The sequence below is a fragment of the Porites lutea genome, chromosome 8, assembly GCF_958299795.1.
Source record: "Porites lutea chromosome 8, jaPorLute2.1, whole genome shotgun sequence".
Lineage (NCBI taxonomy): Eukaryota > Metazoa > Cnidaria > Anthozoa > Scleractinia > Poritidae > Porites > Porites lutea.
Genome location: NC_133208.1, coordinates 4107171 through 4113911, shown reverse-complemented (window position 1 = coordinate 4113911; position 6741 = coordinate 4107171).

The following is a 6741-nucleotide window of genomic DNA, read 5'->3' as shown; positions in this document are numbered from 1 at the left end:
CGATGATATCTGGTCTGTTCGCTGTTATAGTTCTATCAGTATTGACTGGCATGTCCCACATGATGGTGATGTTGTTATCTTTATTGTGTATCTTTATTATTATTATTATTATTATTATTATTATTATTATTATTATTATTATTATTATTATTATTATTATTATTATTATTATTATTAACGAGCGACAAACGGAGCCCCTCCCTAGTGATCTGCGTCAGCTCGTTACTTTGACACCTGCTCAAGGAGGGCTAGGCGTACCGGACTTACAGTTTGAGGCTCCACAGCAGTTTGTTGATTCTACGTCAATAACAGCATCGCACGTAGATTCTATTACCACAAAGTTCATGTTCATGGTGGCAGGCGAGAATTCCACGGAGGAGTTAAAAAGACAAAATCAAGCCTTGAAAACTGCGTCGGTGAAATCGAGAATGGAAAGTATTGATTCCACTCCACCCTCGGATCTGCTGCGGTCAGTTAACCAATCTAGAGACAAGGGTGCGAACTTATGGCTTACTGCAGTGCCTCTTAACGATCAAGGCTTAGTGCTGAATAAACAAGAATTCAGGGACTCTCTGCGTTTAAGGTACAATATGCCCCTGACCGACTTGTGGTGAGAAGTATACCATCTGCCATGCCCTGACATGCAAAATTTCATGTCAAATTCTGCCACTCATCTGTTTCTAGTAACGTAACAGTAGCCTTTTTTTCCCACCTTTTAGATATTAACGAGTGTACGACTAACGCTCATAACTGTGATGCCAATGCTTTCTGTAATAACACTGAGGGATCTTATAATTGCACATGCAGCCCTGGATACACTGGAAATGGAACATCATGCACCGGTATATATATAATACTTACATATGCTTCCGCTCTTGCAAATATTTACGTAAGAGAACGTCTGGTTAACGGATTACGGTTAAGGAAAACGAAAAGCTGACCGTAAAACATCTGAGAGAGCTGACAGTGGGAAAAAGAGTTTTTGCCCGCTATTTAGTCTGAAATTGAGGCGGTTAAAGTACAACTTCAATGGCAGATTGCGACTGTAAATGAACGTCTTCAAAATATTGAGCAAAAAAAGTTGTCATTGTCTTCCAAGTATGATAACTTGCTGGAAGCTACTCAAGGTGCAAACCAAAACAATACAAGAGCTAGAGAAGTCGCGAAAGGACTGGTTAAGGTGGCCTGCACCTATCAACCTCGTCCCCAGGGCTTTTCCCTTAAAATATGCCACTCATTTTTTAACGGAAAAGCCCTGGGGACGAGGTTGCGCACCTATTTATATGCGCGTTGGTTATGTTTTTGAATTACGTTTTTCGGCGGGAATGATTTAACCGCTTTCTATGATTTTGGCATCCTTAATTAAGAATGATGCAACTTTAAGAAAGAGTTCTTTATTTGTGGGTATAAAAACGCTCGAGATATCAGCATATTTTTACAACCGCATTTTTACAAAAAATGTCAGTAACTTGTAAACTCTACGACAGATCTTTCTCTAACTTCAGCAAATAAGCCTCGGATCTCTCTAGTTTTATATCTACAAGTCTAAAGTCAATCGTGACCGTAGAACTCGCTGCACAAAATGCTGGTCAAATTTAACCTTAAAATACAACGCTAACAGATTTATGAAATCTGGCGCTCAAAAAGGGGAAGAGTGCCGACGGACTATCTCCTATCTGCAAAGGTATGCTTACCCTTACTCAGCACAAAGTCGTCCTTCTTGTATTGCGAACTGTATTCGCCGTAGGTTTCTGATTACTCAGTTTCTTGCAATAAAGGTTTGAGCAAGAATACCCTTGCAGATAGGAGAAAGTCTGTCGGCACCCTTCCTCTTGAAACATATTACCATATACACTTAATGTCAGATCCCGAGGGAAACAGTTAGTTTTGTTTTCCCGAGAGTCCTCAGGACATCAGGACTCGAGGGAAAACAAAACTAACTGGTTTCCCGAGGGACCTGACATTAAATGTTTTGTTATATTTCTGGACTTTCACTTCAACAGCAGCAAAAGAATAACCGGAGCGAACCAAAACAGTCGACTCGGCACTTACAAGAACACAAATTTAATTCTTAAAACCACTGAATGAATTTACAAAGTACTTTTCCTTATGAAAGGAGTAACAGCGGTTACGCAATAAAGGCAAAAAAACGACAAACAGACACCAAAACGCAGTGGGATAGATTGCAGGTAAGACTTTTTTATTCATTTCATTTAAGAAAAAGTAAGGTTTAGCGTTATTTAGCGTTCGCAGATCTCTGTCATATATTTCTCATACAAAGTCTCTTATATTTTCAACGGTCGCCTGTAACGCGACACCAGCGCGTCGTCACCTATGTTATCCTGTGGTTTTAACCGCTGGGTTTTACTCTGATTCCCGGGCTCATAATGTTGGGAAAGTTCGAGTGGTCAAATACTTAGTTGTTTATGGTCAAATAAAAACCGCTGATCAAAAATATTGCCACAACCAAAAATGGCGACGAAAACTCAAAGAAATAAGCTTTCGAACAAGAGGTTTTGAGGTCTACAATTTAGATGATTTTTGGCCGAGATATTGTAGAATCGTATTTATGAATAGAATTAACTCCAAATTCTTTAAACGTGGGAAGAAATAATATGCTTTTTCAGTGGACAAAAAAACTCACGATAGAAACGTAGGAGTTTGTACTTGGAGATTTCATCGCATCCTAAGAGAACTTCGTAGCGGAATTGTCATTAATTACTGAAGAAAAGAGGTTAATCAAGGTGGCAGTGCTCCATTTGCAATAGAATCATATGGAAGACGCAGGTAATTTTTTCGTCGAGATTTGAAGGTAGGAGTTTAAGTTTGTCAAAACTAAGATCTAAATAAGCCAACCTTTCAGTATCAATCGGGTCATAGTGTTCAGCTATATCGCACGACATGCTGTATCGCAAATTATTTTACTGATCCCATATTTCTTCGTAAAATTTTCATTGTTTTCTGTTGGAATTTTTTCAAAGTGTCCACTGCTACCGCGCGTGCGTGAAATTAAATTCGGGCCATGTGAAAATGTTATACACCAGCACGCGCGTCTGTTATGTAAACGTTTATTAACGGTGTAATTATTTTTATATAATAGCTAAACTACATGACATTGCTAATGCATAGTAGACTTATGATGCAGGGACTAACATTCCTGAATAAGCAGGTATTCCCCCCCGGTTTTTGTAATGTAAATTAATGGTGGGAATAGTAATTATATCTGGTGTATTATTTTTTTGGTAATCATAACTATAACAAAATTGTCAAATCTGATTGGCTATCAACTGCCCTGATTTCAGCCTTAATTGGACAGTTTAATAGGACAGTACGGTCATGCCTAAGTAATTGGACAGTACGTGCCATCACGCGCGTTCTTAAATGGCTTTTATCACTGCTAGTGAAACAAAATTTCGAATTTCTTGTGTTTTGATGTAAAAAATAGCCTATTATATCACAAATTTTGTTACAGTTATGATTAATTGGTAACAGAACTTCGTGTCGTCCAATTCAGTCTGTAATCATACTCGTGATTAAACAAATCGGACTCCCACTACGCGGTCGTCCGATTTTGTTAATCACTCGCATGATTACAGACCGAATTGGACTCCACTCAGTCCTGTTACCATTACTAGTAATGGCAGTCAATAGTGAACGGTAGTTTATTACACAACCAGTGGAGTTAAGAATGAAACAATATTTTTTTCATTCATTCACTCCATTTGAAATCATTGGTCAACATAAAAGTGGACCTGTGGCATCTGTGGGGTGGAGGGGAGGGAAGGGGGGGGAGTTGAAGTGTATCTATTCCATCCCCTTACCCTTTGAGACAGACACCTCTCATGGACAGAAGCTCACTTGCAGAGTCTTAAAAGTGTTGATAGTGCTATTTTCACAAGCTGCTAAGTATAACTGTGAAAGGTTTGAACCCAGGAGTCATTTCAAAAGTAGTTTGACGAGTCTTCATAACCAATGACATCACGGCTTAACTGACAGACGACCAATAAAATCGCAACGTAATTGACCAATCAGGTCAATAACCAGAGTATAATACCATCGAGTGATGTGATACAACTCACTTTGACTCAGAAGATGACTACCGCACAGGTTGTCGGAACATCAGTCACTGTCAAGAACAACAGTCCTACATGTATTCAGGACTAAATTCACCCAGACGATCAGACTCAACCTACTACCAAGTATACTTGATACAGAGGATTGCTGTACATACAGAACACCAACCTCCTTTTGCAGAACACAAACACAAGTTTGATGCATTTGAAACTAAAACCATCAGTGAATCAATAAGTGTGAATAGTCCTGGGACAATAAAAAAACACGTAACATACATATTCACTTTCGCTCAAACCTGATGACGAACTAAAAAATACAAAGAAATTAAATAATCATGGCACACACTGTACAATGAAAATGATGATGAAGATAATAATGATGATGATGATGATGATGATGGTGGTAGTGGTGGCAATGAGGATGTTACATCCAGATAGCATCCAGATAGATTTTAAATAAAGCTAAATGTAATGATGATGATGATGATGATGATAATAATAATATAATAATAATAGTAATAATAATAATAATAATAATAATAATAATAATAATAATTGCGCAAATTATTGTGTTGTTGTTACTACAAATTTTAGTTAATGCTGCGGCTCGTTACAGTTTGCCGCCCAGCCAAAGCTTTTATTTTTTTACTCTGGGCATTCAGACATTTTTACTGCCATAATAATAATAGTAACACTATACATATATATCTGACTAAATTGTGATGTAAACATGGCTCAGTGAGTGTCTACAAGTCCTCATCTAAGTATGTCCTTGGTACCAAGAATTTCACCCTCCTCACCCAGGACACTGGGTAACTGTCTGCCCCTCCTTCTGAGCTCTGCAATTATCAAAATAATTATTGTCAGCAGAGGCCTGATTCAGCTGGCTAGGGCAAAGTAAGAACAATGTACTTGCCAGTCAAAGCCTTTAGTAAATACTGCACTTTACTGAAGGGGTTCTGTCAAAATAACCCCCTCTCTACCCCACTAGACGCCAAGCCTGCACATGGAGGTTCGACGACTGTACATTCTATTGTACAAAAGTACCACTCATGAACATTCCTTTACTGGCGGGAACAGCAGCAAAGGAAGTGAGTTTCTGTTTTTAGACTGTTTTCCCTGACAATGAGGGTGTTAAAGGGGTGGTAACTTTTGACGGTTGACAGTTATTAAGTGGAAATTTAGGTCGTTTAGCGGCTGACTGTTAACCACATTGAGTCCCTCGAATATTTGCTCGTAGACTGCAAGCAGTCTCTATTTTTCTTCAGATTTAGTAAAGGCAGTTCACGCGCGCGCGCCTCTCCCGTCACGCGCGTGTCATTTTCGTGTCTCGCGCGTTTCGCTTGACGGACTGAGAAAAAAAGAGAGACTACTCGTAGTCTAATTGGCTCGCAGAGTGCGTTCATCCTCGAGAAGTGTGTGATTGCTATTATAATTATAGTAACATCTTACCTTATCTTTTCCAGTAAGTTCCGTTGCAAATGTTAAAGCCATGAGGTACATGATGGACATGCCGCTTCCCATCACGATTACAGGAGCATAAGTCGACTGTTTGGGAAGAGACGTTTGGGTTTGGAAGACGCTAAATACACATCCAAAGATGACCAGCAGCGAGGCCGCAAGAAACGTCCACTGAGAAAGATGAAAGGCGTAAAAGTGATGACGATCAGAAGGTACAAAACTTAGTTATAAAGCGGAGCTGTGTAACGGAGGGAAACTGCCCACCTACCCTTCCCCTAGGCCAACATTTTGCCCTAAGTGAGAAGTAAGTGTTAATGTTGGCTTAGGGGAGGGGTAGGTAGGCAGTTACGTAGAAACGTATAATGGTCCAAGAATTCAAACAGCGGAAACTATGCCACCAAACTGAGTGAAACAAAAAATGACCGCTTAAAACAGTAAAAGAAGGTACAGTATAAATAACACATAGAAAATAAAAGAAAGCGCTGATGAAAACTTAAGAAGAGCAAAACGGATTGCAATTGTGGTTTTTGAAAACTTGTTAGCCAACATTTTTTTACAGTTCATTTTTTGTTGTTTGTAACGTTTGATATGCATTGTAATTCTTGGGAGAGAAAATTTGTTTGACAAAAGGATGTGTTTTTGTCATTGACAATCAAATCAATCAATCAAAACCTTTATTTATACACGATGATAGTTAAAGCTTAGTAGCTTGAGGGTTCGTGTATAGGATGTATATTTGTACAAATTTTCAATTAAAATAAGTTAAACACTAAAAAATCTTAAAATACTTTTAAAAATTAAGCCCTACTGTACAGGTTACGAAAATCAATATCCTTAATTGCATTCTGCTCATGAATACCAACTACCAAGGGATACTGCTTTGCGGCACTCTTCTGGTAAATGGTTCCATATAATTGTCCCTCTGTAGGCTATTGAATATTTCATGATATTTATTATACTAAAAGATGGAAAACGTATAAGTATCAGATGGCTTTTTCTTAAATTGTACGATGGCTGACAAGGTATTTCTCAAGTTCCATAACAAACAAGGACGCGTAATTGGGGTTATGAAACAGGCTACCGCTCGACTCGCTTCTCTCGCCGATATTTGACCCCTTTTTTTGCCTTTTTCCCCCACTGGGGATCCTGGTCCAAGCCTATTTTAGAGACTGCTGGTAGTCTATGTACAGTTTAGTACCTTGCTTTT